General features: G+C 39.7%; 1 protein-coding gene across 4 annotated transcripts in view; it reads right to left on the bottom strand.

Moving 5' to 3' along the window:
• Positions 1–22345, bottom strand: part of LOC149546957 (uncharacterized) — a 212349-nt gene that overhangs the window by 101183 nt on the left and 88821 nt on the right. The window lies entirely within an intron of this gene.

The following is a 22345-nucleotide window of genomic DNA, read 5'->3' as shown; positions in this document are numbered from 1 at the left end:
GACGAATCCATAGTCAAAAGTTAAAACTAAGAACCCTGCCCAGACCTGAACCGAACCCAAGGACGAATCCGGACCCGTACGGACCCGAACCCGAATCTGGGCGGCAGGGGACGAATCCGGCAACATAGCATTTTTGTATTTTTTTTTGAGCATTTTAAGTTTTGATACAAAACAATACATCTTTGATCCTATAAACTTTGCCTTCATCCCACCATTGTTTAATATTCTCCATGAATGTTTTATCTAAGAACCACATCTTTTCACATTTGAAAGGATTCCTATTAGGTTTTATAGGTTCTGTTAATTCAATTTTGACAGGATAATAATCTGATCCTACAATAGGCTGAATTGAGGCAGTGATTGTGAAATCCACTTCTACTAGTTCTCCTTTGAAAAAGAATTTGTCCAATTTTTCTGCAATATAACTGAAGTCTTTTCTTTTATTATTCCATGTGAATACTGCATTACTAGTTGGTATTTCTATCAATTTATTAACTCTGACCCATTCTTTGAATTCTACTATGTTTCTTGTTAAAATCTGAGAACCTCCAAATTTTTCTTTGAGATCAAGTATGGCATTGAAGTCACCACCTATGATCATGTTTGTCGCAAGCTGTAACTCCATAAAGGCAGATATATCATCCCAAACTTTCCGTTTGTCTGAAGTTTGTATTGGGCCATAAACATTAATTAGAATGAATTGGAGATTATGCTTAATGCTTGAAACCATACTCCCCATCCAGTTGCTATTTGATATTATAATTTTAATGTTTCTTGTCCTGGTATTCCAAATGATTCCCATTTCACCTGATGCTCCATCTAATTCCTTCATTTCTGCATTCCATCTACCTAGTCTTTTTCTTAATTTTTCCCCTTCTTCTTTGTTAAGCTTAGTTTCTTGTATCATAATTATATCTCATTTAAAGAGTGTTAGATTACATTTTAACACTCTTTGTTTACTAGGAGCATTCAGGCCCCTAGTGTTCCATGTTATGATCCTCATTGCTCTTTGGGAAGGCACTTCCCCTTCCTAGAGTTAAGAACCTCAAATATCCTTTTTTGTTCCTTGGCTTGACCATTTGCTTCTCTTAATTCCTTAAGAGATTTTCTTCCTCTTTTCAATTTTGATTTACCACATGTTGGAGTTCTAAATCCTTCTTGATTGATTGAAATACCCAAATTATCTATACTTATATGGTTATTGTTTTCTTTTGTAATTCCTTCTTTCTCTTCTTCCTCATTTATTAAATCTTCTAATATCTACTTTGTTATGTCATTTTCTTCTACATCTATATCCGTATCCTTTTTCTAAACTTTCCTTTTCTGATGTTTTTGGGTCTCGTTTAGTACCCCAAATTCCTCCCAGTCCTGTGACACTTCAATAAGTTCAGTCTCTGTGATAGAATCTTTCTGATTATACATTTTAGATTCCTTTAAGAAAGCTTCAACTTCTGGAGGAATACTATATTCCTCTGTTTTATCCTTCACCTCTGTGATTTAATTCCAAAGATATCTTTCCCATCTATTGGTGTTTGCCAAAATTTATAACTTTTCTTTTTTGACCTTTTCCTAATTGTTATATTACTCCATTGTTCTGAATCTGCTACTGGAATTATATATTCTTCTTCCTAATCTTTTGTATACTCTATTGGCTTTAACTTTCTTCTTCTATGTTTTCATTTGCCAAGTCTGCTTGTTGGTTCATATCCTTATTAATCGTCATATCTTCACCATCCCAATATATCTGGCTAGTGTCATCCTCAAAATAGTTTATATCTGATCTGTTTACCATCCTATTGTCCATATTGATCCCAATTTCTATCTTAGTATTATAATTCTCCTTCTCTTTTCTTTGGTCTATAAGTTGTTGTCTTACCTCATGTTCCTAATGGAATTGTTCTCCTAGCATAGTCTGATCTTCAATGTTCGCCTATAATAGTTTAATCTCATGTGTCATTTTATACCATTCTTTAATACTTCTTTCTGTTTCTTTCAAATTGTCATTCTCCTTGTGACAAATTTTGCATTCTTTCAACGTTGCATTGGTTGATCAATATTATCCAATTAAATAACAAACTAAACTTAGAGAAAAATGAAACTAAGTTGTAAAATTTTCGTACTATTACCTACATTTTATGTTGATAAAATGCATGACAACACTATGCATCTAAAGTCGTATGCCATATGATCTAGTCATTAAAGGAGTCCTAAGGCAACTTTGTACAGCGTACAACCAACGAAGGTGTCGCGCATATAACATATAATGAATGGAGAAAGGGTCGTATGGTTTGGTCAAAGGTGGTGTCATACGGAAGGAAGCGAACACACCCATCTAGAAGGAAAAAATTACAAGTTGGAGTAACTATGTCAAGCAGCAACAAAAAGAAGAAAATAATGTAATGTCCCCTTTCTAGGAGAAATGTAAGTGACCAAGGCTGACCAATCATTGGGATCTTGTAGGATGGAAGAATGTAGAGGGAACTAGTTTAAGCTAAGTCACAGGGTTCACCAAACGTCAGCTACGAAGTTCGGAATTTGGCAAACTTCAAATTCTAAATGAAAATTCAACAAGATTCACCCAATATTCCAGCAGATAAAAACCGTAGGATTTTTTTTAAAGAATTTGTTTAAAAAAATGTTTTTTGGGTTTTCGTAGGTCAAGCAAACATTTTTTTGGGGTTTTCAAAGGTCAAACAACTTGATTACTATTAATGAGAAGGAATCATGACAGGTTTTCCTTGCTTATAGATGGGCATATAGCAGCTCATTCAGGTTTCAGGTTTTCAATAGATCAAACAAGGCAAGCAATGTTAAGGATATTCGCTAGATGGTTGTATCCTGTAGCAATGCGTGGATGGATTTCTTCTATTTGGTGACACATGGGACTTTGGGTTTCAAACTGACAGCTGCTCACATTTAATATTAAATGTTTTGATTTCATTTATCTTTTTCCTTATTCAAATAAAACTTGCATTTCCATTTATTGTTATTTTAATAGTTTACCTTTTTAAATAAAACTTACATTCATTTTTTTTCAAATAAAACTTAAACCTTTATATTTTTATGTTTTGTTTTTAGTATATATATTAAAATTTATCATTGGAATCATTAAATTAGATTTTTTATCATAATGTGTGTATATATATATATATATATATATATATATAATTTATTAATAATATTTAAATATATTTTTAAAACCTATTATAATTTTATATATCAAAATTCAATTATATATTCTTTTGTTTTTATTGATCTATTAAAATAATTTTTAAAATGTCAATTTATATTAGTCAAATTTTATGGCAACATTTTCAGAATTTTTTTCTCACCGAGCTTCAATCAAACTTTATTTGTGGCAAATTTGAACTTGAACTCAAACCTATAACATAGAGTGCATGGGCTTAGAAAGCTATGTAGGAGCTTTCCACGCAATTGTGGGTAGTTGACGACAGTCTCCTAGAATCTATGAGGGGATTCCCATTTTTTAGGGATCGACTAGGTGTGGTCTACGAGGCACGCAAAAATCTCTAGATCGTTTTGGTGACTTTGAGTTCCTTTCCTATTTCTTAGGAGGCACTCTTATTCTTTAGGAGGCACTCCTATATTTTAGGAGGGGCTCCTAGTTCAATCGTAGTGGCTCTGGAGATACATACAACACAAAAGATTCATAAGGTCTTGGATTAGGGTTAATAGACCTAGTCTCCCACTTTTGAGGAGCATCCCTAGATTTTAGGGAAAACTACCAATTAGCCTGCAGAGTTCAATGATCATGGCACTTCAGACAAATTTCAAATTTGAGCCTAGATAAACAATTTATAGATTAATAAGGAAATCTTTAATATTTCTTAAGTTAAGAAATTAAACATTTTGATACTAATAATTATAAAGCAATATTATAATTACTTTATAGTAGTATAACCTATAGTGAAGGACCTATTTTCCTAGACTAACAAGTTATATGTTGTTTTAATAAAAGGAGGCCAAATTAAAATAATAAAGTAATACAAAGATGATATTATAATAATTTTTTAACAAAGTTATTTTATTATTAAAAAGGGCCAATATAACCCTAATTCAAAATTAGGACTAGAGCTGAAAATAAAAAGTGTCTGGGAGCTCATTTTGAACATCTTTTGTTAAGAATCTACACTTACAACTAGTAGGAGAGCTTCAAATGGAATTCACAACAATTTGATGGTACAAAAACAAAAACCATTGCCCCAATCAGCCTAGTCCTCCAAAGTTGAACATATTGAATTCCTACGTGCCTTTGCAGCAATTGGGCATTAATTTCATTTACAATTCTTCTAGTTATTGGTGAACAAGGACAGATTTGCAGACTGAACATGGTGAGGGCTTTTTTGAGCACCCTTTGGCATTTCAGCACTACCATACATCTACAAGCAAAACCAACAACCCAATTTCAAGAGCGGTGGTTCATTCTTTGGGATGATCTTAGCAGAAGTTGAGCTCTAAATATATTGTAGGTAGCTGAGAATAGTTTTGAGTATATCTTGATCAGTATAGAATGTTGTCAGCTTTCCAGCTAGCCATACAAACTCAGTAGAGGCTAATGTTAGACATAAGGAGGCTTTGGGCATTGTTTGTGACAGAGCTTCCATTGGAGAATCAACAATGGGACCTGTTTGGTGGTTGTAGCAGTGAAATAAGAATTTGACAACTAGTTTTGAACTGTCAATCATCCCCCTACAAGAGCCACATCACACTTTCAGCCCGGCGTGACCCTGCGTCAGCATACATGGTCCAATCATTGAGAATTGGGAGCAGATAAGAGATTGGAATTGGCTTTCTTTCCAATTTGGCTTACTTTTCCATTTCCATGTGCATTATAGTCTGTAGAGTATAGGAGATCCTTGAGTACTCTATTTCATGTATTTGCCAAGCCTAGTGCGGTCCTTTTTTAGCATTGACTAGAGTTAAATAAAATTTAGACCCACGTCAAATTGATCAATTTGGTTGAATTTAATTTGTTATTAGCCTAGATTGTTTTTTAAGTGACTCGTACTCATTAAAATCTGGAAAACATTAAAAATACCACACAAAAAAAAAAATCATGTACGGAAAAAGCATAAAGAAAATTAGATTGCCTTTCAAATTAGTGGCCAGTCATTAAAACTCAAAGCTTAAGAATTTGTGCAAATGAGACAGGTTAGGATATTTCAGTGGGTATCATCAGTGCTTCATTTGCCAATTACATCAATGTCTAGAATTAAAGGTGGAAGATTATTACCTACCTTCCTCCCTGCTTCAACAATGAAGGAAAAGGTAGCCTTACACAGCAGGAGTTAAGGTTTGGATTTTGTTTTTCAATAAAGCCTTTTTTTATTTTGAGAATCACCTAGCTGAGAATTACAGCATTTAGATATTGCACATTCAAGTAAAGCTAAGGTTTCATCTCCTTCACCAAGTACAAGTAAGAGACCTCGTGCCAAGGCATTAAATGATGCAGTTATGAGTAACTACCACAAGTATCATTCTCTTCCCAAGGAAATACATGACACGCTCTCATTCACACAATTTATGGGTATACCAGATCACAAGGATGATTTGGTATCCAAAAGTTCATATCAGCTAAAAGGAAAATCAGAAGATAGCAAGGAAAATATCAGTTGAATGAAGATTGGTTACATAGGGCTTCCAAAGAAAAGATGATTTCCGCCCAAGCAAGACACCACCTCCAAAGAGACAACGAGCATCACACTCAGTTGGATGATGCGAGGAAACAAAGAAAATCATCCATCAAATCTTTATTTCTTCCAAGGGAAGAAGAGAACCGAAAAACTATATTGAACGTGAATAAGCATCAATCTGATTTTCTGAATTTGATCAGCAGCTCTCTTTCAACTAATGAATCAAATTCAAAAATGCATTGAGAACATTCAAGTTTCAGTGGCTAAGTGTGAGGTTCAGGAGTTGTTAGGTGGCATTCATAGTGGACCAGCCACTAAAGATTTATCCACGTTGCAAAACAAAAACATCTACTATTCATCTGTGGATTTGTTACCTCTTTTATATGATAGGGCAGTGATGTACTTATTAATTGCTGACTCAATTTTCTTAGATTTGACAGTGAGCTATGAAGCTCAGCATGTAAGAGATTAAATTTGGTGCATGGCTAAAAAAATATTTACTTGGCATCCTTTGATGAAGACAAACTAACTCATGGAGAAATCGGACAAGTTGTAGCCACTGATCAGAGGTTTTGAGGAGGTTTCCATCACACTTTCCTTGTTGGAAATTGGTTCATTGATGGGTTCATATCAGCATTGATGGTTGGTGGTACTTGTGGCTTCAATGGGAGTATAGTTTTCAGTTGGTTAGGCGATGTCGAAACTCGTAGCAGCAGCATTATGAATTTTGACATGATAAATAGATGTGATAGCATAAAGATTTGGAATCCTGCATGGAATAGTAGCTGTCCTAGTTGGAATTATGTTGCACTTCCCAATTTTCTAAGGTTTACATAATCTATTCAGTCGTTTGGGAGTGTATGGGAGCATGATTATTGGCTGGACCTAAGTCTGAGATGTGTTTTAGTGGTTTGCACTAGAATGATGGCACCTATGGAGTTATTCAGTTTGTTGGTCCAAGTCATGATAGCAAGGCATGGTGGTCATTGGAATTTATTTCTTCGCACCTGGGAGTTCATTTCATGTTATTTGAATGTTCTACATACAAAGATGATTAGCTTGTTGAGTTGATGTGATATACTTCTTTGGCATTTCATACAGTAGGGCTTGTATTTTGATTGGACATCCGAGTGTTCATTTATTTAACTTTGTATTTCACACAGGTTCTAGTATGTTACTTCAAGAGTTAAGATTATATGGCATTCACATCAAAGGGAAGTAGTGGGTGTGGACAATGTTCTACACTTGGCCTACATGGGATCCTTGCATCAACATGTGTGGTGCATTTCCTCTCTTGGATCCTTGATTAGTTACTTCACTTCAGGTATACAGATATTAATATCAGAGTAGCGCAGCAGTTGGTTGGAGCAATGTGTTCTAGATTGATATAAGATTCAACAATTGGTTTTCAGCATGCAAATGTAGATTGTTTGAGGAAAAGCAATCTCCAAGAAGGGAGGACTATAATGACCCCTTTCTAAGAGATGTAGGTGATCAAGGTTGGCCTATTCTTTGGTTCTTGTAAGCTCGCAGAGTGTGGAGGAAACCATTACAAAGGCTTGGAGAGCTATAAAGGCGCTCCTTAGGCAGTTTTGGGCAGTTGACAATAGTCTCCTAAAATTTAGGAGGGGATCTCATTTTTATAGGGATTGGCTAAGAGTGGTCTAGGAGCCGTCTGAGGGTCTAGGGATCGTTTTGGTGATTTCAAGTGCCTTTCCTATCTTTTATGAGGGACTCCTAGTTCGGTGGCAATGGCTCCAAAGGTACATACTATTTACTGTATAGGGTAACGTTTTTTTATTGCATTAAGAGACTAGAATGTAACACAGAACAAGATACTTTATTCATATAAGCAGATATGCAATCCCGATTACAATGATGATTCCTACTTCCATTTGGACAATGTACATATACTTCCCAAAGAAGCGACTCATCCGTCACACAAACTTTTAGACACTAACCAATCCCATAGGCTATAGTTTTACTGACAACATCATCCCCCCAAAAAAAACTTGTCTTCAAACGAAAAAATAAAGACAACTAACTACTAAGTACATCAAGACTCAAAACAAACTAAGAAGAATAGGGGTGTGTCCCTAGTAGGGCAGGTGTAGTAGATGTCCTTTGTGCCCATAGCTCACTCAGTTGTACTCGCAACTCATGCACCTGCTGCGTTTTAGCGTCTAAATCCACCTTGGCCTGCATCTGAAGCTCTAGTGCTCTCTTCATCATCTCAACAATGTTCTATGGTTCTGTCTCTTTTTCATCTAACACTCTCTTTGCCTCCCCCAACTGGGATACAAATGTTGCCTTCTTGGATTCCCTCTCAGCAATGAGTGTTGCTCGCTCCTCTTCCCAAGCTGCCTACTATGCGGCCAAACTAGCTTCTACTATGGTTAATCTGGTAGTTGTCTCCTCTTGAGCCCTCGCTACCGCCACCTAATCCACCTCACTCTTGCATAGAGCATAGTATACCTCTTGATACACTTGTACTATCTCTTGCGTTAGGTGCTCAACTCTATTGGGGTGTGTCCCTTAGTAGTCCACTCCTGCCGCATCTCTAGGGTCTCTATGTTCGGCCATTCTCTCGCCTGGAAACATACTAAGAAGGCAGCTGTATAACTAACCCTCATAAATGACAAAACTTGCTCTAACTCTCGCACCACTTCCTCCAAAGCACCTCTCTATGCTTGAACTACTACTCGGCGACCTCGAGTCACCACGTCTACTAAGTATGTCTCAACTTCCTCCTCCCCTATAACTGTCGAGGGGTCAGATAGTGTTGAGTGCTTTGTGGCCATCGCTGCCTCTACTGCTAGTAACATCCTCTTTGCAATACTCCCTGTCGAAGGTGGGGGTGGTGGCTCAACTGCAACAATAGGATGACATTCCTCTGGTGGAGCTGGGGGATCCATCGCCTTAGGTACTCCTCTCATAGGAGAGATACTGGCAGATGACAGTATTGCCGGTCCAATGCTAAATCTCCTACCCAAGTACCTACTCAAGTCCTGCTCACTTAAGTTTTATGCCGTAGTACCCTCACTGGTGGCCAATAATGCATCGTCTATCATGACCACCGCATCTAATTCCACTACCTCTAGTCTGACCTATAGTGTCCCCGAACTCTCAGGAACCTCCTGTGCTAGTAACTCAATCACCTCTTCTGGCAAGGTTGTCGTCAATGATGAGTGGGACTCTGTCTCAACCATGGCCACAGCCTCCACAATGTTTGGGGTCACTACAGCCGGTTGAGCCACTACTACTATGACAGGGGTCATCAGTACTAGCTACCTGAGCTGTCCAAATCCTCGAATGTGTGCATTGTGCCTACCCATAGGAACCAAATGTGTTGTCGCCGAAAGTGTAGGTTGCGGAAATAGCAATGGTGTTGGCGTAATAACTTTCACCTCTTCGTCATCCTCTTCCTCCTCTCCGTTAGTCCCACTCTCATTAGAAGATGTATCTTGCCGACCAATATTCATATCTCCTGCATCCTATCTAGGTCGCTTCTGCCCGATCGTGGCCTTCTAGCTGCCAAGTGTGTCTAGGTGTCTCCACTGCATAATAGGGGATCACTTGGTGTGAGCGGCCCAGGCTTGACCTCCAGCCTGTCGAGAGGAATCATTTGTGTTGTTGCCTTAAGGAATAATACAAATGCATAGTGAGGCATGTAGAATCTCTTATGTTGAAGTGTCATGAACCCATACATTCTTTCTACTAGTAGTGCGGCCCAATTGTACACTCTCCTGTTAAGGATCGCTACCTATGGAAATGAGATATCAGATGCACAACTTGATCTTGTGAGCCAACTCCTCACCAGGTCCATGAGGCAACGCCAATGCCTTCCTCAATGTTGGACTTCTATAATCCTCTACCCTATGAAGTGTCCATCAGAGCTTCCTTTCTGCTTGCGACAGGTCACCACATACCCACATGAAATTAATTCCAAAAACTTGCTTCAGTTCAGCAAAACGCCAGATTGATGAGACCCTTTACCTTAGATACTTTATTCATATAAGAAGATATGCAATTCCGATTACAAGGATGATTCCTACTTCCATTCGGACAATGTACATATAATTACCAAAGGTGTGACTCAATCATCACGCAACCTTTCTAACACTAACTAATCCCATCATTTATAGTTTTACCAACAACATCTTTCCCAAAAGAAAAGTCGTATCCAAATGACAAAATAGAGACAGCTAACTACTAAGTACACCAAGACTCAAAACAAACTAAAAAGAAGAGGGGTGTGTCCCTAGTAGATGTCCTCTGTGCCCACAACTCGTGCACCTATTGCGTCCGTGCATCCAAATCCACCTTGGCATGCATCTAAAGCTCTAGTGCTCTCTTCATCATCTCAGCAATGTTCCAGACCTCCACCCCTTTTTCATTTGACTCTCTCTTCGCCTCCCCTAACTGAGATACAAATGGTGCCTTCTCAGATTCTCTCTCAGCAAAGAGTCTTGCCCACTCCTCCCAGGCTACCTATTGTGCAGCCAAACTAACTTCTACTGTGGCTAATCTGGTAGTTGTCTTCTCGCTCGCCCTCACTACTACTTGATTTTCCTTACTCCTACGTAGAGCATAGTACGTCTCCCGATACACTTGTACTATCTCTGTTAGGTGCTCAATTCTACTCTCCACCACAGGCTCCTTAGTAGAACACTCCTACCACATCTCTGGGGACTCTATGGTCGGCCATCCTCTCGCCTCGAAACATACGAAGAAGGTCACTAGACAACCAACCCTCATTAATGACAAAACCTGCTCTAACTCTAGCACCACTGCCTCCAAAGCACCTCTTTGTGCTTAAACTACTACTCAGCAACCTTGAGTCACCACGTCCGCTAAGTACATCTCCACATCCTCCTCCCCTATAGTTGTTGAGGGGTCAAATGGTGTGGAGTGCTCTATGGCCATCACTACCTCTACTGCTTCTAACATCCTCTCCACAATACTCCCTGTTGGAGGTGGAGGTGGTGGCTCAACTGTAATGTTAGGATGACTCTCCTCTAGTGGAGCTGGGGGATCCATCGCTTGAGGTACTTCTCTCATAGGTGAGATGGTGATAGATATCAGTATTACCGGTCTAATGCTAAATACCCTACCCAAGTACCTACTCAAGTCCTGCTCACTTTAAAAGTTTTATGCTGCAGTAGCCTCACTGATGGCCAATAATGCATCATCTATTGTGACCAATGCATCCGATCCCACTACTTCCAGTCTGACCTATGGTGTGTCCAAACTCTCTAGAACCTCCTGTGTCGGTAACTCCATCACCTCTAGCAAGGTTGTCGTCGGTGATGAATGGGACTTTGTCTCAAATATGGCCATGGCCTCCGGAATGGTCAGGGTCACTGCAGCCAGTTGAGTAGCTACTACTATGATAGGGGTCATCACTATTGGTTGCTTGAGCTGTCCAAATCCTGGAATGTGTGCACTGTGCATACCCATAGGAACCAAATGTGTTGTCTCCAAAAGTGTAGGTCACAGAAATAGCAATGGTGTTTCCGTAATAACTTCCACCTGTTCGTCATGAGAAGGCAGCACTTGCATCTTAGTTGGGGGAAACAAAGAGAGAGTCAAAGGAAAAAGAGGTATAGCTCCGGAACATTGTTGAGATGATGAAGAGAGCACTAGAGCTTCAGATGTAGGCCAAGGTGGATTTGGATGCCCGGACACAGTAGGTGCACGAGTTGTGGGCACAATTGAGCAAGCTACAGGCATAGAGGACGTCTACTACACCTTCCCTACTAGTAACGCACCCCTCTTCTTCTTAGTTTGCTTTGAGTCTTGATGAACTTAGTAGTTAGTTGTCTCTATTTTTTTGTCTAGAGATGACTTTTCTTTTGGGGGGGATGATGTTGTCGGTAAAACTATAGCTGACAGGATTAGATAGTGTCTGAAAGGTTGCGTAACGGTTGAGTCACCCCTTCGAGGGGTATATGTAGATCATTTGAATGGAAGTAGGAATCATCATTGTAATCGGGATTGCATATCTAGTTATATGAAGTCTCTTGTTTTGTTTTACATTCTAGTCTCTTAATGCGATAAAAATCTGTTATCTTGTATGATAAACATATGGCGTTGTTGCCAGTCAAACCTAGTACAAAAGATGTGTTATGAAGATTAATGACAAATTTTCTCAATAAAGATCGAAATAAAATAAAAGACAAGGATGATGTACGCACGGCACGGGAAGCTTTAATTCTCACACAATAGGCAGAGCGAAGGCATAAGTTTCAACAGCTCGGCAACGGGCACCGAAGTGGTGAAGGAGCACGGACCGATAGACTACATTCACCTAGTAGACCGAGGAGTGCCGAGGACTTGCTTGAGGAGACGTGATAGAGATTGAATTTGGTAGAAGAGACAAGGGAGGAGTTCCTAAACTTGCATCTGCCAAGGGTAGAGAATACAGACACAAGAGAAGGAACCTGCATGGCTTGAGGTCTCGAAGGAGCATGAGCATGGGGTGAATTCTTCGTTCTTGATACACCTGACAAACAAATACAAGTTGAGAATCAAACAATTTCGCTTGTAGAAGACCCCTTCACACCACAAAATAATGTGGTTGTCCGAAGTAGCATGGTTGTGCAAAACAACGTGGGTACATAGAACAATGCGATGCACAAGTATGAAAAATACATAAGAAGTTAATAATGGCAAGGCCAAAGGAAAAACTACCAAAGTTTATGGCGATGGGACAGTCGATCCAGTTCAACATTGTAAAACGTGCAAAACAATATGGACTGCAAATGGTGTAATAGACCAAGATGACTAAGTTCGACAATTTCCAGCTACCCTATGAGGTGTAGCTATCAATTGGTGTTTAGACACCGATCCAAAGAAGCTAACTACATGAGCAAATGTGAAGAAAGAATTTATAGCAAAGTTTTGATTACTCAGGGATGATAATGAGATAGTAGTGGAAATTTACAGTACAAAACAGAGGAAGAATGAAATAGTATGCGTATACGCGAGAAGGCTGAAGGAGCTGGTAGGAAAAATGGAAAGCCAACTAGCGGACGGGTTGAAGAAAAGGTGGATTGTTGAAGGGATACAACCAAGACTATGGAAGAGATGAAAATTATACCTCCATCATAGTACATTGATGCATATAACCGCGTGATGGTCTTGGAGAGAAAATAGAAAACTAGCAAAAAGAAGAAAGATACATCTTCGAATTTTGAAGACTCATCCTCCAAAAGCAGCAGTGATGAGGAAGCAAGTAAAAAGGTTCAAGCAATACATAAGGATATGCTACATATGATGAAAGAGTTAAAAAACATGAAAAAGAATCCTGGCCAAAGAAGAGAAGGGGAACTATGGTGTACAGATTGCAATGAGGGCCACACAAAGGGCTCTTGTCCTAAGAACCAATTTTGTGATATTTGCTAGATTGGGGGATATTCCACCAAGGAATGCTTGTTCAATATCAAAATAAAGGGACACCAACAAGTATTACTAACACAAGAAGTGTCCACCTCGAGAGCGGAAGCAAATACAAACAATGATGCGGCAACCTCAGGAGGGTACCGACACAACCGATGTGGATGAGGCAGCAACCACAATAACAAGGGTCGTAGCCAGATACAATACGATTTGACTAGACAGCCAATGATACAATGTCGTGCTTGCAACTTTTGGGGCCACTTCGCCAGAGACTGTACTACGAAGGGAACAATGCAGTTGTTGTGCAAATGGTGTGGTCCTGGAGACCATAACATCAAAATGCCCTAAACCCAGGGTGAACCAATAGACCATAGAAAGATGGGACGAGGAAACATTAGCATTTACTCGCGCACGAGCGAAGAAGACAATGTATCCAGATCCGAAAGAGGAAAAGAAAAGGATGCAGCAAGCGAGAGCAGAAATAGAAAAAGAGATGAAGGCTCAAAAATTGCAAACAAAGGGCACTATCGGCACCTCAAGGAGGAACCAGGAAGATAAAAGCAGCACACGACAGGTGATGCAAGCTGAGGTTCCCATGAAACTAAACGACCTTCTTGCAATGCTTCAGTTACAAACCGCAATCCTAAACATGACACCATCCCCAAAGGCAGTGGAAGAGCCAAGGAAGGACACACAAGGTGGAAGCAAAACAACCACGATAGACCCAATGCTACTTGCGCAGAATACAGGAAGACACCCTGCACTACTCGAGATGAGTATTCTCTAAACTATCCTCACGGACACCATTGTAGATGGAGGGTCGAGAGTAAATGTATTGTCGAAAGAAACATGGAAGAAGTTGGGGCAACCTACTCTATGGCCACCTACATTCCAACTGCTCACTGCTGATCAATACAGGATTAAACCCCTCAGGACTCTAATGGCACAACCTGCAATGATCGGGACACAACTCTTCTTACTGGACTTCGAGATCATTCCGTTGAAAAGGAAAGGGTATGAAGTCATCCTTGGAAAGGGGTTGGTTGGTACAGGCAAAGAAAAAACAAGACTGGAAAAAGAGCACTCTGTCCATTGAAAGAGGAGGCCATAGGTTTGTAATTGACCTACACACCCAGATGGAGGGAGAGGAGGTGTCGTCATCAAACTCTGAAGGCGAAGAAAGAGACAATGAAGGGAAGAAATGAATGGAACCCAAGAAAGAAGGAATCATGAGACTAGAAGGAGGATCCGAAAATGACAACTTGGACTCGGTAAATGGCCTACTCCATTGGCAAATGGGGGATTATGAGCTCTTTCTAAGTTGTCACATGTTAGAGGTCGAGGAAGGAAGGGAGAGGAAAAGAACGAATTTTCATCGGAATATAGATAAGTGAAAGGAGAGGCACGGATAGATGAAACATTTGCACATACCTTCAGTGATGAAAAGCCTATTACATACGAAAAACCCATGGTGAAGACAGTGAACTTAGGGGACGAGGCTAATCCAAAAAAAAATTGTGGGAGATGACTGGAATCCAGTTTTGAAAGTAGCAACATTTAAGATATTTATGGAGTATAAGGATGTTTTTGTGTGGACAAACAAAGACTTGAAAGGGGTACCGCTAGAATTGTGCATCCACCGCATCTCATTGATACAAGGAGTAGTACCCATACGAAAGTGACCCTACTACATGAACAAAAACTATGCCACATGGGTCACAGATGAGATTAACTAGATGCTTGAGGTAGGCATTATTTTTCAGGTACAAACTAGTGAGTGGGTATCCCCAATTGTAATATCACTGAAGAAGGATACCACTCAAATAAGGATATGTGTAGACGTTCATTGTCTGAACGCAGTAACAATTAAAAATCCATTTCTAATACCGTTTACTGATAGTATTTTGGATGAAGTTGCAGGGCATGAAATATATTCATTCATGTATGGATTTTCCAAGTACAACCAGATATCCATTGTAGAAGAAGATAAGCTCAAAACAACCTTTGTGGTAGAAGATCGAATGTACGCCTACAATAAAATGTCATTCCGTCTATGCAGCACCCTGACAATGTTCGACAAGATGTCAATCAGAAACTTCAAAGCGTTCTTGGATGATTGATTAGTTTTTAGTGCAAAGGACAAGCACTTGATGCACTCAAGGAATGTATGGAAAGATGTAGACGGGCACAACTAGCACTAAATCCTAAGAAGTGCAGATTTATGGTACCTCGGGGAAAACTGTTGGGACACATCGTATGTAAAGCAGGATTAAAGATAGATCCTGACAAAATCTAAGTGATTCTAGAATTCCACCTTTGACATATGTGACTGAAGTAAAATCATCCCTAGGACACATAAGGTATTATCGAAGATTTATTAAGAACTTTGCCAAATATCTTACCCTCTCGACAAGTTGACTTGCAAAGGAGAACCCTACAAATGGGAAACGGAGCAGGATGAAGTTTTTCAAGGATTGAAAACACAACTAGCTATAGCACCTATCCTAGCTTACCCAAACTAGGACAAGGAGTTCCATGTACATGTCGATGCATCAAACTATGCAATAGGAGCAATGCTGGCACAAACAAGTGATCACGGATTGGACCACCCAATGTACTTCGCAAGTAGACTATTATCTAAGGCAGAAAAGAATTATAGCATAACAGAGCAAGAGGCCTTCGGAATGGTGTACATCGTATAGAAGTTTAGACACTACTTACCAGCAACTCCATTCATGTTCTACGTAAAACATCAGGCCTTGTATCTCATGAACAAACAAATCATTCAAAGATGGATAAGCAAATGACCACTTTTCTTGCAAGAATTTACATTTAAAATTGTGGTACGGCCTAGGAAAAGCCATGTGAGTGCGGATCATCTATCCAGGATGAAATCGGGAGAACCTTCGGAAGGAGTCAATGATATCCTGATGCACAACTATTTCAGATTGTCGTACTACTATCTTGGTATGCGAGTATCAGGGAATATCTTTCAATGGGGCAATTTCCAAGGGTAATGCTGCCAAGCGAGAGGAGGAAACTATTATTGAGAAGTCAAACATTCTAGTTGATCAACAACTTGTTATACAAGATGGGACCTGAACCAGATTTTATGATGATATGTTCTACAGGAAGAAATACTAAAAGTATTGAAGGAAGCACATGAAGGGCCTACAGGAGGACATATAGGGCCGAACACAACTACGCATAAGATACTTCTCGCAGGATTGTGGTGGCCAACTATGCACAATGACGCCAGGGAGTGGGTCATTGCATGTGATACATGCCAGAGAGCAGGGAAGCCACTAAAAAGGGATTTTATGCCTCTAAACACCTCATAGGCATAGGAACTATTTGAACGATAGGGGCTAGAATTTGTGGGATCACTGAAGGTAAGAAAAGGTCGGAGATGTAGAGACATTGTTGTAGCAATTGAGTACCTTAGAAAGTGGGTAGAGGCATGGGCCCTACCAGACAACTCTGCATTAAGAACGGCAAGATTTATCTACAAGCAGATCATTGAGGTACAAAATCCAGATATAGCTGACAAGCGACTATGGGGAACATTTTATCAACCATGTCGTTCGGCTACTCACCACAGAATTCAAAATCTACCATTCCTTGTTGAGCCCATACAAACCAAGAGCAAATAGACAGGCATAATCGACAAATAAAATGGTTGCAGTAATTTACAAGTCTTGTGTAGTTGAAACTGAAGATTGGGAGGAAAAGTTACCATCAGCATTATGGGCATATCGTACCTCTTACAAAGTTACCACAGGACATACTATGTTTTAGTTAATGTATGGGCAGGAGGCCATGGTATCGGCAAAGTTCATGGTACCAAGTTTGCGAATAGTGAGTCTCAAGGAAAGGTTGTATAACCTAAATAAGTTAGATGAGTGAAGATTACAAGCACAATGGGCCACCGAAGTTTCACAGTGCAAACGCAAGGTATGGCACGACAAGCACTTAAAAATGAACAGGTTCCAACCAAGTCAATTAGTATTGATGTATAATGGGTGTAATGAAATCAAACCTGAAAAATTTAAGGGGGAACGGATCGGACCATACAAAATTCGTTAAGTGGGCGATAAGGGAGCAATTAGATTATAGATGTTGGATGGGAAAGAGGTGGCCAATGCAGTAAATGGGTTGAAGTTGAAAATCTATAACCAATGGAATAAAGTAAATAGTAAATAGTAATAATATATATACATAATAATAAAAAATAAATATAGATAATTATAATAAATATGTGGAAAAATGAGAACAAGATAAAGGAGTGGATGTAAAAGCTTACTGTAGTAGAGCAATGATAAGATTACGATACAACCAAGCAAGGACACCACCCGAGATAAGGACAGTACACTGTATCGTAGAAGAGAGGAAGGTCGGAAGACAATGTGTGAGCATCACTATACGACGTCAGGAGAAAATAAGGATACAGTACGGAGATGAAACAAGTGCAAACATAAAGACATGAAGGGAGTAAGAATGATCACCACACAACAAGAGAATAGAAGCAAGCACCATACAGCCTCAAAGCAAAGAGGTTTACCACCATACGGACGTTGGAGACAAAGTTTGCGAATCGTACAGCCTAAATATGGGTAGCCAGTAGGAGAAGCAATCAAGAAGCACTATATGGTCTACAAACACCGTACATCCATCCAGATCAAAGGCACACTATACAAATCTATCTTGAAATAGTCATCGTACAGCCATCAAGGAAAGTTGTGTAGTTTGAAAGCCTAATCATATTGTATAGTATGATCACATATAAGAGTTAGATTTGTAGTGTACGACCCAAAGGAAACGTAGAGTTTAGGACGAGCGTATAGGCTTTCCACTGAAGGAAGAAGACAGAGACTGTACGACACAAGCATATGTTGAAGAGGAAAAAGAGACTACTAGGGGACACTATGCAACCTTGGCAGAGGGAAGAAGTGAGCCATATGGAGAGGGGAAAGAAGACTAGAGTCATCACCATTCGGTTTTGAGATGATTCACAGAGGCCCTACGGCCCATACAAAGCACAGGTAAAAGACATTCCACGACTGGTTGAGAGAGTAGAGGAGAGAAATCGTTGTACGGACGTAGAGGGTGAAGGGACTGCCACCATATGAACACCATGCGGACTTGGAGAGGTCTACGCTAAAAGAAAAGTGTTATTGTGTAGCCTTGACATTGTATGGCTACCATATGACCATACACCGTACAACCTTAATGAGGAAAGTTATAAAGAGGTATGAAGTTCCACCTAGGAGGCTAGTCAAGTTGCCGTACAGATTAAGAAATAAAGAGAAAATATCAAAGTATCTAAAAATGCAACTGGCAAGGATACCGTGCACTTCTAGTGTTAAAGAAGTCGACGTCACGAGGAGTTGGGAGGTGTTATTCCAAAGAGAAGAAACTTAATTAACCATTTTCTTCACACAAAAGAACAAAAAAGGAGACACTTATGTAGTCAGCCGAGAAGAGAAATTGGAAGAAATTAGACGAAGATTCAATAACCAGCACAAACATGAACAAAAGTGTGAAGACTTTAACCTCAGGTGTTCATCTTGTGGGAGGCACAAGCCTAGGCACAAATAAAAAGAAGGGCAAAGAGGCAGCACAACCAACAGCTACACTAGCTCACCTCACACCAAAAAATATTTCTTTCAAAGGACTAAATGAAACCGAATGTAGGAAATGGTTGTAGGACACACACAAGGACCATCTAGTGAAGAATAGCATTCAAAAGGCGCAGGTGGAATGGGCAATACAAATGTCAGTGTTTTGCATTCGGGATTATGAAGGCTTTCTACGCACAATGATAGAGACCTATGATCAGTTCTCGAGAACCAATTCATTTGCTTATCTCGGACATGACCTAGTAATCTCATTCAAGGCACCGGATTTCACACGGGTATTTGGAATACCTACCCATGCACAGGGGGGAAGAAAACTAATAACAAGCCAAAGAAGTTTAATCAAGAGGTGAAGGCACAACTGATACAGATGATATATTGTGACCTATCGCAAGCAGAAAAAGAAGCTCTGATGGACACTTCGGAGGGCAGAGGACTAAAGAAGTCCAACATTGAGGAAGGACATTAGCGTTGCCTCATGGACCTGGTGAAGAGTCGGCTCACAAGATCAAGTCACACATTTGATATCTCATTTCCACAAGTAGCAATGATGAACGGGATCCTAAACAGGAGAGTGTAGGATTGGGCTGCACTACTGGTAGAAAGAATGTATGAGTTAATGACACTTCAACATAAGACATTCTACATGCCTCACTACACTATTGGTTTATTCCTGGAGGTGACAACATGGATGATTCCTCTCGACAAGCTGGAGGTCAATCCTGGGTCACTCGGGCCAAGTGAGCCCATATTATGCATTGGAGGTGATGGAGTTGTCGGCACAGGAGTCACCAATGACATCATTGCCAGAGGTGAGGGTACTGTGGCACACAACTTAAGTGAGCGGGACTTGAGTAGGTACTTGGGTAGGAGACTTAGCATTAGAACGGTAATACCAACATCTGCCACCATCTCACCTATGAGAGAAATACCTCAGGCGATGGATCCCTCAACTCCACTAGACGAGAGTCATCCTACCATTGTAGTTGAGCCACCACCCCCACCTCCGATAGGGAGAACTGCGGAGAGGATGTTAGAAGCAGTAGAGGTAGCGATGGCCATAGAACACTCCACACCATCTAACCTGTCGACAGCTATAGGGGAGGAGGATGTCGAGACGTACTTAGTGGACGTGGTGACTTGAGGTCGTCAAGTAGTAGTTTCAGCACAGAGACGTGCTTTGGAGATAGTGGTGTGGGAATTAGAGCAAGTTTTGTCATTCGTAAGGGTTGGTTGTCTAGTAGCCATTTCCGTATGTTTCAAGGTGAGAGGATGGCCGAACATAGAGACCCCAGAGATGCGGCAGGAGTGGACTACTAAGGAGCTTGTGGTGGAGAGTAGAATTGAGCACTTGACGCGAGTGATAGTACAAGTGTATTTGGAGGAGTATTATGCTCTACGCAAGAGTGAGGCGGATCAGGTACCAGCAACAAGGGCTCGAGAGGAAACAGCTACCAAATTAACCATAGTAGAAGCAAGTTTGGTCACACAATAGGCAGCTTGGGAGGAGTGGGCAACACTCATTGTTAAGAGGGAATCCGAGAAGGTTGCATTTGTATCTCAGTTGCGGGACGCGAAGAGAGAGTCAAATGAAAAAGAGGTAGAGCTCCGGAACATTGTTGAGATGATGAAGAGAGCGCTAGAGCTTTAGATGCAAGTCAGGGTGGATTTGGACGCCTGGACGTGGCAAGTGCACGAGTTGCGAGCCGATTGAGCAAGCTACGGGCACAGAGGACGTCTACTAAACCTACCCTACCAGGGATGCACCCCTCTTCTTCTTAGTTTGTTTTGAGTCTTGATGTGCTTAGTAGTTAGTTGTCTCTATTTTGTCGTCTGAAGATGAATTTTCTTTTGGGTGGGATGATGTTGTCAATAAAACTACAGCATGAAGAAAATAGCCCTTACAAGCTACAAAGATTCAACTGTAACTTGACAACACCCACATGAAATTAATTCCAAAAACTTGTTTTAGATCAGCAAAATGCTAGATTGATGAGACCCTTTACCTTAGATACTTTATTCATATAAGTAGATATGCAATCCCGATTACAATGATGATTCCTATTTCCATTTGGACGATGTACATATACTTCCCAAAGGGGTGACTCAGCCGTCATGCAACCTTTTGGACACTAACTAATCTCGTTGACTATAGGTTTACCGAGAACACTTACAACAAAGAAGATTCACAAAGTCTCAGATTCGGATTGATAGGCCTAGTCTCCTTTTTAGGAACATCCCTAGATTTTAGGAAAATCTACCAGTTAGCCTGCAATGTTCAGTCTACATCAATAATCATGGCACTTAAGACAAAATTCAAATCTGAGCTCAGATTCACAATTTATGGAGTAATAAGTAAATAATCAATATTTCCTTATTTAAGGAAACAAATACATTTATATTATAAAGTAATATTATAAATACTTTATTAAATAAACTATGATAATGGGCCTGCTTTCCTAGACAAACAATTTTTTATATGTTATTCTAATAAAAAGAGGCCAAATTGAAACAATAAAATAATATAAAAACGATATTATAATCAATTTTTAATAAAGTGTAAAGGTTATTTTATTAGTTGTTGATGTTTTGTAGCTTTACTCGAATAAATTACATCAAGATATATATATATATATATATATATATATATATATATATATATATATATATATATATATATATATAACTAGAAGAGTTTAATTATGATAATGTCATGGGACGTGTCTATTCTCTCACTATTTTAAAAATATAAGGGGAGGTTGTAGTTGGATAACACATACCAAAAAAATGGGAGTGCTATTACATTTGCAGCAATCCCAAAAAATCAGCATGGTATCAGAGTTGGGCTGTAAATGAAAGAAAACAAGAGACACAACAAAAATGCATACCTTAAGAAAGAGATTGAAGCAATTGTCCAGATTGCAGGGAAGCCATTGTTAAAATAGTAATGGGAATGAATGAGCGCTACTAGTTAGACTATGGAAGAGTGACATAAAATATATCAGGGCTGAGAGGTAATGCTTTAGAATTCCGCGTGCCAGAGAAAGGTGGGAGAAAGATCTCTCAATATTACTTATCCATGTGCGCATTCAATGAATATCAATATTCACTAGTAACATTAGATTGTGAACAAAAACTCTAGATTGGGTCAATGTTCCAGAGTTGTTGATGTTGGAGATTGGAGTTGTAGATTGCAGAACAAATTGATGTCCAATGCAGTTGTATGTAGGGAGCAATAGGCCTTCGTAAAACACAATGACCACCACAGCTCCGCTGCACAGGAGTCATTGATTGTACTCAAATTCTCAAAGCAATGGCATCAATCGACAAACATGGAGGATAGAGGCACCAAATTTGGAAGCCAGAATGGGATTGGCAAGGAAGGATTGATGCCAGGGACCAATGTTTTGTTCCAAGTTAAATACTTAGAATTCCTAAGCCTATCAATTCAACTCTAACTGTGATTGCTAAAAGGGATATGGAATCTACAATTGATACTGGAATCAAACAGCTATTCACATGTTTCATGGCTATCAAAACAGTAATAATTTTCTTGCCGTCGGCATCCAAGTTTGGGCATTCCATTCACAAGCATATCCGGAGTATAGAAAGATTTGTACATATGGTTTCAACCTCTCAAGAAGCCACTCAAGC

This window comes from Cupressus sempervirens, chromosome 7 (genome assembly GCF_028749045.1).
Source record: "Cupressus sempervirens isolate cs-2001-9-10 chromosome 7, ASM2874904v1, whole genome shotgun sequence".
In the NCBI taxonomy this organism is placed as follows: Eukaryota; Viridiplantae; Streptophyta; class Pinopsida; order Cupressales; family Cupressaceae; genus Cupressus; species Cupressus sempervirens.
The sequence above is the reverse complement of the archived record's forward strand: the minus strand, read 5'-3'. Positions and strand labels throughout refer to the sequence as shown.